At 35.2% G+C, this 10337-nt stretch overlaps 1 protein-coding gene and 1 pseudogene across 1 annotated transcript in view; one reads left to right on the top strand and one right to left on the bottom strand.

Annotated features, from left to right (window-relative positions):
- The first annotated feature begins 3032 nt into the window (after positions 1–3032).
- Csnk2a2ip (casein kinase 2 subunit alpha' interacting protein) overlaps positions 3033–10337 on the top strand; it is a 102131-nt gene continuing 94826 nt past the window's right edge. Inside the window, exon 1 of the mRNA XM_034515655.2 lies at positions 3033–3242. The gene's annotated coding sequence lies outside the window, so the exon portion shown is untranslated. The remainder of the gene's footprint in view (positions 3243–10337) is intronic.
- LOC117717627 (phosducin-like protein 3 pseudogene) lies at positions 6299–6956 on the bottom strand (annotated as a pseudogene).

Raw genomic sequence — 10337 nt, 5'->3', positions numbered from 1 at the left:
TGCATACAGATGCTATCAAATTTGTAGCTAACATTTGGTCTATTTATATTAGTGGACACTATATTAGTGAATAAGTGGGACTGAGCTTCATTGACATTTGACTTACCTTTGAAGAAATGCTGCCTACAGTCTGAGTCCAGTTAACTGAACTGTCAGCTAAATGAAAAACTGACAGTTGAAGATTCAAGTAGAAAGTTTCCATTGATGCAGGATATCATCAGAGATACTTTAATAAATATTTTAATGAAGAACTTGAAAATAAAACCATGTCAAGATAACTCAGATTTGAGATTCAGGTCGAAAGAGTGAAAAATAATTAGTTATAATCTATAAAAGATATGTTTATAGCTGTTAACCTGGATGATTTAAACAGAAAACAAGAAAATATGGAAAAGAATAAGATGGAAATTCTATAACCAAACAGCAGCATTTGAATTGAAGGAAACAATGGATGCATTAATAGAAGTATAAAAATTAAAGAATCAGTGAACTTTAAAAATTATAATGATTTTCAGTCTGAACATGTCTTCAGTTTGGTGTAATACTCAACATTATGGATTAAGAAGCCTAAGCACACACAGACCAGTGTACATAATAAATCACACTGTGTTTGACAAAATCACAACTGACTTCCAAAGAACCACACCAAGGGAGAACCTTGAAAGTAGCAAGAGAAAAATGACTATTAACTACTGGGAAGAGATGATCGGGAAAGTCACTGATTTACTGTCAGAGACAGTGGGCATACAAGATGATGGGATAATGTCTTTAACGTGCAAAAGTATTTAATGGAATCAGATAAAATTATAAATACAATGAGAATTTGAGAAATTAAGTAGATGTGATAGAATTATAGAAGTCAAGCCAAGAATGGAAAAGGGTCATGGAAAGGAAAAAAAATGACCTCAATTACATCAAATGTTGCTGGTAAGTCAAGATCAGAGTCTGGCCATTGAAATGAACAATCTGGAAGCAAAAAATCTTGACAGGACAGTTGTGGTGGAATGACAGTTTTACAGTTTATTAAGAGTGGGACTTGCAACAAAATGATGGACTGGGTATTAGGACTATCTTGTACCTCACTGGTACAAATTGGCATAATTATGCTCTAATTGTATTTTGAGAGAAGTTTCATTTTAACAGGAAGGGTGATGTGTAGGAGGAGCTAAGGTAGGAGGAGTACTAAGAGCAAGAAAAGGAGTAAGAAGAGGAGGAGAAGAAGGATAGGAGAAGCTAGGTGATGAAAGAGAGAAAGAGGGGGGAGACAGGGAGGCAGATATTCATGTATCTCCACCAGTCAAAGATAGTTGTTATATCTAGGTCGGTCAGTGGGTTACACCTCTGATTGAACAATTCCAAACTTATAACGCTTATGATTAACATTATTTAAAAAAAATGTATAAATGCAAAAAGGAAAAGGGGGCATGTGATAGGGGTTTTCTAAGGGGGGTGGGGGGGGGGAATGGGGAAAGGGGATGGCATCTGAAGTGTAAATAAAATATCTAAAAAAAAATACATAAAAAAAAAAGAGTGGGACTTGGAGAGAATAAGAAAATAGAATTGAAAAACACAAAGACAAGTTTCTCCAAAAATTCTATTTTGTTCTGGTAGGAAAAAAGTCAAGTTTAAGTTAATGTAAATAATGAGAAAGAGTCAATGTGTTATATTACAAGAATACAGTAGAGAACTGTCCAACATCATGAGGTCTGTGGACCAAAGCAAAACAAAAACTGAAACAACCAGTTGAACTGGAATAATTATAAATACAGATTAGGGACTTAAAATTTCATATATCTTGTTGACTGCATTGTTTACCACTTGATTATTTTTCAATGTAATAGATGAAATGTATGCTCACTAAAGTTATGTAACATTTAGTGATTTTGCTATATAGTGCTTCAATTTTTTCTTTTCTATTTTTAATATATAGATATTTCTTTTTAAAAAATTGTATATTTTATTTATTTACATTTATCTGGTTTATCTATTTTTCTGGTTTCCCCTCTGCAAACCTCCTATATCATTCCTTCTTATACTGCTTTTATGAGGGTACTCTCCCACCCACCCACCCACTCCTGCCTCATCATCCTAACATTCCTCTATACTGAGACATCAAGCCTTCACAGGACCAAGGGGCTCCCCTCCCATTGATGCCAGATAAGGCCCCTCAGCTCCTTCAGTCCTTCACCTAACTCCTCCATTGGAGTCCCTGTTCTCAGTCTGATAGTTGGCTGTGAACATCCACACCTGTATTGGTCAGGATCTGGGAGAGCCTCTCAGGAGACAGCAATATCAGGTTCCTGTCAGCAAGCACTTTTTGGCATCTGCATTAGTGTCTGTGCTTGGTGTCTGTATGTGGGATAGGTCCCCAGGTGGGCAGTCTTTGGATGGCCTTTTCTTCAGTCTCTGCTCCATTCTTTGTCCCCATATTTACTTTAGACAGTACCAATTCTGGGTTAAAATTTTGGAGATGGGTCGGTGGCCCCATTCCTCAACCAGGTTGGCATACCTTACCTCTGGATATGGTCTTGACAGGTTCTCCCTCACCTTTGCGGGGTATTTCAGCTAATGTCATCCCCGAGGGTCCTGGGAGGCTTTTGCTTTCTTGGCATCTGGGAATTTCTGGTTGCTATCCCCAGTTCCCGATTCCCAGTTGATATATACTTCTGTTCAATCTCCTGACCCTCTGTACATCTCCTCTATCTCCTCCCATACCTTATTCTTCCCATCTTTCCCCTTCCCCTCTTCTCTTCCTCCTAGATGTTTCTTAAATAAGTTGTATTTCAAAAGCTATTCTTGTAGTTATTTTAAAGGTAGATACACATTTCTTTGAATAATAAGACTAATGTGATTTGAAGTTGTTTACCCTAACTTACCTACCAAACACTGTGTCCTGACTGAATTGTGTCACTCATTATCTGAGAAGTTTCAGTTACTTAGGTTTTTATTTCCATGAGAAAACACATTCAAATTTCTCGCTCAAGATTCTGGAACCCCTCTCCCATTGTGAGGTATACATACATACACGCGGTAGTGGAAACAGCCTTTTACTCACACTTCACACCCTCATTTACCATCAGGGAGGGTAGGACAGGAAGATTCCCTTGGCATCAAGTACAAAAGCAATGGGGTAATGGGGATCCCAGACATAAGCATCACCATCAGTGAACATTAAAGGAAGATCCTGGGGTCACTCACAGCTAAAGGGATGAAAAGAACCATTCAGCAGCTACAGTGTGGTGGTAAGTTTCCAATAACATGTTTGATTTTTTTCAAGAATGTGACAAGCTTACTCTGTCTTTGTTGTGAAGCATTGTACTTCTATGTGTGTGTGTTCACATTTGTATGGTTTCTTCTTCTTCTATACTGAAGGCAGGTTGACTTGCAAACATCTAAATATATAAAAAAAAAAACAGATAATAATTCTCTGTTTGGTTCTCTGCCTTTGTGGTTAAAAGGTAAATTTTCATTCAATAGAGTGAAAGTGGACTTTAGTAACATCCAGTAATATCTCTATGACATCAGTGTGTTATCTAAACATGTACCAAGGTATCTGAAAAAATGCTTTGTTCTGAATAAACACAGGCAAACATTTTCTTATTTTTATTCCCTGAACCGTACTGTAAAATTACTATCAACATAGTATTTGTGTTCTATGAGGTAGTATGCATGATCCACAAATGTGTTAATGTAAATGGGAGGTTGTACATGTGTTATATTAAAATTCTATACTATTTTATATGAGAGAGACTGGAATTTGTGAACCTTATATCTACTACAATTCTTGCAATTCACCATAGATATTAAGGGAAGACTTTAAAGTATGTACAAAAATGTGTCTGTTTCTGATACATTTTGTATAAAGAGTATACAATGAGAATTGATATATGTGTAATGATAAAGCCCAGGGCAGAGAAGAAGTCCCAGAGAAAATTCTGAATCATCCACACTTAAACTATTTTCAGCATAGATTTAGTACTCTTCGTAAATCTTTGAACAGTGACAAACCATATAATTCTTGGTTAAAAGGAATGTCAACCAGAATAGCTCCCAATTATGGGGGTGAGAACTTATGGTTATTTTCCTAAGTAGAGAAACACTTATTTTAGAATCTATTGAAGTAATTTTTTTCCCCTCTCTCCTTGATTTTTTGGGCCATTGTTGCAACTGTCTACAGTCACCATTTTCTATCATGAAATATAAAGCAGATATATTTAGGTATACATTGAGCCTGAAGAATTAGCTATATATTCTCCTTTTTGTGAGAGCATTAAATAGATTTCAACTAGCTGGATGGAATAGTTTACTTCATATATATCATGGAAGCACTTGGGTTCAAGAGGTTTAGGATTGTAATTACGACTCATTGAGACTCATGAATTATAGCTGAGTAATTTTTTTTTGTTTTAAAAGAAATGGGTACACAGATGTATGTTCTGAATACTTATAGAATCCTAATTGTCTGCAATGACGTATGAAGTAGTATTTAGGAGTGTGGATAAATGGGCTAAGATGTGGAGAAAGGACACTCCCAGGAGAGAAAACACTGGTTAATATTGCTTCTGAGGTGAGTCGTTTTCTTCAGTGTTGTTAAAAATGTGTGTTTTCTATTTAGAGAGAACTAGAAATCAACTGACTTGTGATTTATGGTGAGTGACTGTCATGCTCAAAGAATAACAGCTATTAAAAAACCCATTTACTGTTCAGAAGGACATGAGTAAGTAACAAGACTTTGTAATCATGTTCCTCTATGGTCTCAGTGGTACTGTGATAAGAAACCAATTGCAATTTGTGGAGTGTTCTTAATCTCATATAAACCCAAGTCACCAGGATGGGTATGATTAGGCTTTGGTGATTCCCTTGAGCTTTAAGGGTTAAGGGATAGCCTTAACTACATTAACTTTCTGTTTTTTTTTTTTTCATTGAAATTAATTTTTCCTCATACAATATATTCTTATTATGGTTTTCCTTCCATGAACTCCTCCCAAATCCTTCCCGCATCTGCACTCATTCCACTCCACATCTTCTTTCGCTTTTACAAAAACAGGCAAATAAAACTTAAACAAACTAGAATAAGTAAAAAGAGAAAAAAAAGCATGAGAATCGTACACACACACACACACACACACATTTAAAAACACAAACACACGAGAACCTATAGCAACACAAATTAGAAAACCATAATGTATAATAAGCCAAAGACTAGTAAGATTATAAAAATGCCCAAACAAAATAATATTAAAAAAGAATCTACAAAAGGCCATTGAATTCATTTTATGTTAACTATCTGCTGATGAGAGTGAAGCCCGCCTACCATTAAGTATGGTTTATATACCCAGTGAGACTCTGTTAGAGAAAACTATTTTTTATTTTTTATTGTGGTCATCATTTGAAGTTAGCTTCTTGGTTAGCGATGGGCATTTGTGTCAACTTCCCTGGGTTCTGTCACATTGAACCATCAGAAGGTGATTGGTTACTTCCATAGCATGTGTGCCACTACCCTTTGTGCTGGAGTAACTTCACCTTAGGTTAGTGTTTTTAACTGACTGCTCAATCATAAGTATTTATATGATCTTTTGTCTTACCTAATTTCTACCCATAGCTATTAAAAACCACACTTTGAAGACTTCATCATTTTTTATAATTAGCACATTGGAACCAATGCGTGCTAGGTAAGAAAATTTAGTGTATTGTACCAGGCTTTGTTAGGATTTTGTAAATATTTTAGAACTTAGACGCATAGAAGTTCTCATGCAGCAAGTTTATATGGATACATATTTACTTTTCAGTTAACTTTAGAGAATTCATATGGAACTTAAGAAGTCTATCAAGTGCCTTATATTTAACTAAACTAATCAATTATCTTGAGACTTTTAGTTTTAAAAAATTACATTAAAAATAGAATATATTTAGGATGATAATTTAGTAATTTTCTTTCTTTTTTTAAGTTTTTAATTTAATTTATTCACATTATAATTTTTAAGCCCCACATTCCTTTCTATATAGTTTCATATCAAAAAATAGTAGACAGTTTCACGGTTTGCTGAAATACATGTAGGAAAACATAGGTAAGTGATTTAATACCTGCTTAAATTTCTCTTAAAGAAACGTGATTAATATAAAAAGTTCAAACAAATTTTTAAAAGATTCCAGCAATGATTATATCTGAAATGTATAAAATTTAAATAATTATAAAGGTTAAAAAGCCAAAATGATAAATTTTTGCTTTTTCTTCTTTATTAAAAATCCAGACAATGCGTCACATCAAGAAAGTTCAAAAGGCTACATCACCGCTATCTTAGTCGCCCTCGGAATTACTGTCCCTTCTCATGGAGACAGGGCCCCGCACTGAGGACAGCAGCAGGTCCTTGACGGGTTTCTTGGGATTCTCCTTCAGCCCTGTCTTGATTGCTCCCAACTCAGATAGTTTCCACTCCAACTCATATCTGGTCAGGTTCACGCCACCGAACACCAGAGGACCAATGAACTGTGCCTTTGTATCCCCTTCCCGGTAGATAGACGAACACCCTGGGGAGATTCCTGTAGGGTATGCAAGGCGTTGAAATGGCTTTGATAAATTTCGCATCAGGAAACTTCCTGGCGAGTCCACTCAAGTGATGGTTCATCAAGGAACAGAGAGGAATCCCTTGTTTGTACAGTTGTAAGACCACCCACAAGCCCTCTCTAGCCTTCGTAACTTCTTGAACGTATCTCTTTCCTAAAACTTCTCCAAATCTGTTCTTCAGCTGAGTAGCTTTCCACTCAGCTAACATATGCTGCCGGGACATCTAGACAGCTCGTTCATCCTCCTCACTGAATGCATCTTCATTCTCCTCCAGCTCTTCCAGAGTCATGTCTTTTTTTTTTGTTTCACCACTGACTGCTGGAGGGACCGCTCCTCCTTTTTCCACTTCCTCCTCCTCCAGCTTCTTCAGGCTCTCCTTTGGGGGAAGATGTCATTCTCGGTGTCTGGGTTGGAGTCACTCAAACCAGCCCTAGTAGTTTTTCTTAAACACAGTGTTTTCTATTAAAAATAAGGCAGCAAAATATACATTAAATGCTGATATGGGCCGTGATCAACATAACACATAATAATGGAAATTGTGCAAGACATATAAACAAAATCTTATCTTAGAATCCTCTAGTGAAAACTAATCCCGGTATCTGACAAAGAGAGGTTTCTGGGTCTGAATCTTTGTTTTCAGTGTGCTTCTTGGGGCCCTAGGCAACTTAAGGGACATCTATGAACACCCGTTTCCCTCATTGTCAGATGGAAAATGAGAAGACTGAGTAACTGTGTCAAATATTCTGTACCTCTTTATGTTCCATGGCACTTCGTTCACACTATCTCACTATTATCATCCCTATGCAAGAGATGACTGATTTTCTTTAGTTCCAATTTGATCAGCAAAAGAATTTTGACCCAGAATAGAAATTAGAGAACCTTGAGTTCTTTCCCAACTTAGAGTAGCATGAAATTATGAAGACCCAATGTCATCGACTCTATCCATAAGAATAACAAAATCTGAAGATGATGTTCATTCTCTGAAAAATCATGTATTTGAGAAGATCACCATTTATTTAAACATATAAAGCTTGGTACGTTTGAAGACAATGGTATTGCTTAATACCTCATATACACTGATGTATTTTTGCTTACTCTTTTTTTGTTACATGTTCATGCACACAAATGTGCTTCTGTATTGTATATATTCTTATATATGAAGAATGGTATGGGTACATGGATGAAGAAAGCATGGGCACATGGATGCACACACATTTGTGTGAAAATAAAGAAGTTGACATTAGGTACCTTCCTCAGTCACCCTTCACATTACTTTTTGAGGGACAGTCACTAGACTGAAGCTCCCTATTTGATGAGATTGACAGCCAATGATCTTTAGGGACCTTCCTGTCTCCACCTACACAGCATCTAGGATGATGATGATGATGATGATGATAATGATGATGATGACTTTTGTGTGTATGTGTCTGTCTGTATGTGGGTAGCTATTTTCCAGGGAACCCAAATTTAGGTCTTCATGTACTTGTCACAAGTACTTTGAGAATTGAGCTATCTTCCCAACTTCAATTTTTTTATTTTTTTCTCAAGTAGAGTTTTGTATAAAACCATATAAGTAATTTGGTATTGTTAAATCTAAGTGATCAAATGTATCAGCCTCAGAATGCTAATACTAATATGTTCTTTTGGTTTTTCAAGATGTTCTTATTTAAATAAAGTTTGTGTATATCCTGTTTTTTTTCTTGATGCATTAGTAATGATAGGCTGTTGTTTCTTATGATAGAACATAAGCAGCTATGTGGCTGCTTTGTTGTCCCAACATAGATTTTAGACGAGCTCTCCTTGGTCAATCAACTTTCTACCATTTGCGTTTCTTTACAGGATGGCACATAATAAGAAATTTTGTCTTCTGGTGTTTCAATATAGATAATCTCTGCAATGTTTTTGCAGGATTGTTTAAACTTTAAAGACTTTACGATTTTCGCTCAGAAATTCTGTGGAAGAATTTTAGTAGATACTGATTTTTATTTTGGATTGGAGTTACAACCAAAGTCAACTTGTACTTGAATATATTCTTGGAATTAATAGAACCCTACTCACAGGGTCACCATCTTTTTAAAGCTTATTCCTTTAAAATCATATTCTATTAAGACATATGAAATAATTTCCATCACCTACAAACATTTTTAAGGGAAAGAATAAGTGCTTTGAGACTTAAATGTTGATATTTTTGAACTTTCAATGATGGCATGGGCTTTTATTTTGTTAAGACAATGTTTTAAAATCTTTGCTTCTTCTCTGAGCTTTAGCAATAATTATGGGATCACATTGAACAGCTCATCAAATATGGGCAGAAAACATTATCTCAGACTGTAGAAGAGATGATCCCAGAATTCAAAGCTAATCCTATTTGTTTTGCTTTATATATAACAAATTGGATAACTACATAGATTCCCTACATTAACATTTAACATGCAAATATTTTTAACATAAAATCTATACATGCAGCCTATTAGTATGAAATCAGTACTTATTTAAACGTGTTGCTCCTCATTCTATTGGAAAGATAGGTGTTTAATTTCATTGGAAATAAGGACAAGCACACACATTTCCCATAATACATTAATAATGGAGAGAGATATCATTACTCACATTGTAAATTATACAGTAAGTCTTAGGTGATTTATTTAGTACCTTAAGCCCAGAAAATCTCACTGGTTGGCAGGAATTTTTAATGCATATTAATTCCATGCTCTAACCATATCTGAAATAAAAAAAATCAGAATAAGACTAATTCTGATTTTCTTTCGAATATTATATTTTAATTTCACATATGTTTCTCTAATCTTTTCAGCAGTGCTTAACGATTTAGAAGATGTTGATTAAAGCATTTCCTCTGATTAATTATGTTTGGCTTTCTACTGTTGTATTATATTTTAAAATCAAGTGTGCACACATTGTCTGGATTAGAGGAGCATCTGCTCTTCCCAGTCTCTGCAAATATTTATATAAATCTAACTGCCACCCATTCACTTCAAATTCTCACGGCTTGGCTATCACTGATTGCATCTCCTCATTAAGCCACCTTCAGGATACAGAGATGTAAATAAAACAGGGTAACAGTCTATATTTTATGGGTGTTTGTGTTCATGGCTTTCTATCCAATGCTTACTATTGCATTTTTTTTTTTAGAATTCATTTTGCAATGGGGTTTTCTTTACCTCTGCTTTCTTTGATTACATATCAGATCTTATTACGCAACAAAATATTCTGGATATGATGGTAGACTCTTGCAAGAAAATGTATTACTATTTGGCAAATCCTCTATAAATATCAACATGACATAAAGCTTAATACTTATTAGGATAATCAAGTATCACATGAAGGTGGAATATCTCCTATTTTATTTTCTTTTAATTTTAGTATTTGTTCCTTGTTTTATAAAAATGTATCTATGGGCTAAGAGAACATCGAAAGGTTGACCTTCACCACAGGGATTGAACAGCAATACTTTATGACTGTCCTTCCCCTCCTTTTCCTTAACTAATTGTGGCTTTCAGAGGAGGAGACTACTTTAATATGTGGCTTTAGCTCTTTGATATAAAGGAAGAGGCAACTATTTGACTTCGTTTTACAAATTGTCCTTTGACCATGCAGACTCTGTGGACAGAATGGATTTTTTTTTTCTATTGCAAATTTCTAAGACTGAGAATTTCTTTTCTGGCAGCTTTATGTAATTATGTTCAAAGGGGTTTGAATTAAAATGGAACAGATGTGTCCATCTTTAATTATAGTGTAACAAATTGTGTTACTG

The sequence above is a fragment of the Arvicanthis niloticus genome, chromosome 12 (assembly GCF_011762505.2).
Source record: "Arvicanthis niloticus isolate mArvNil1 chromosome 12, mArvNil1.pat.X, whole genome shotgun sequence".
Lineage (NCBI taxonomy): Eukaryota > Metazoa > Chordata > Mammalia > Rodentia > Muridae > Arvicanthis > Arvicanthis niloticus.
The sequence above is the reverse complement of the archived record's forward strand: the minus strand, read 5'-3'. Positions and strand labels throughout refer to the sequence as shown.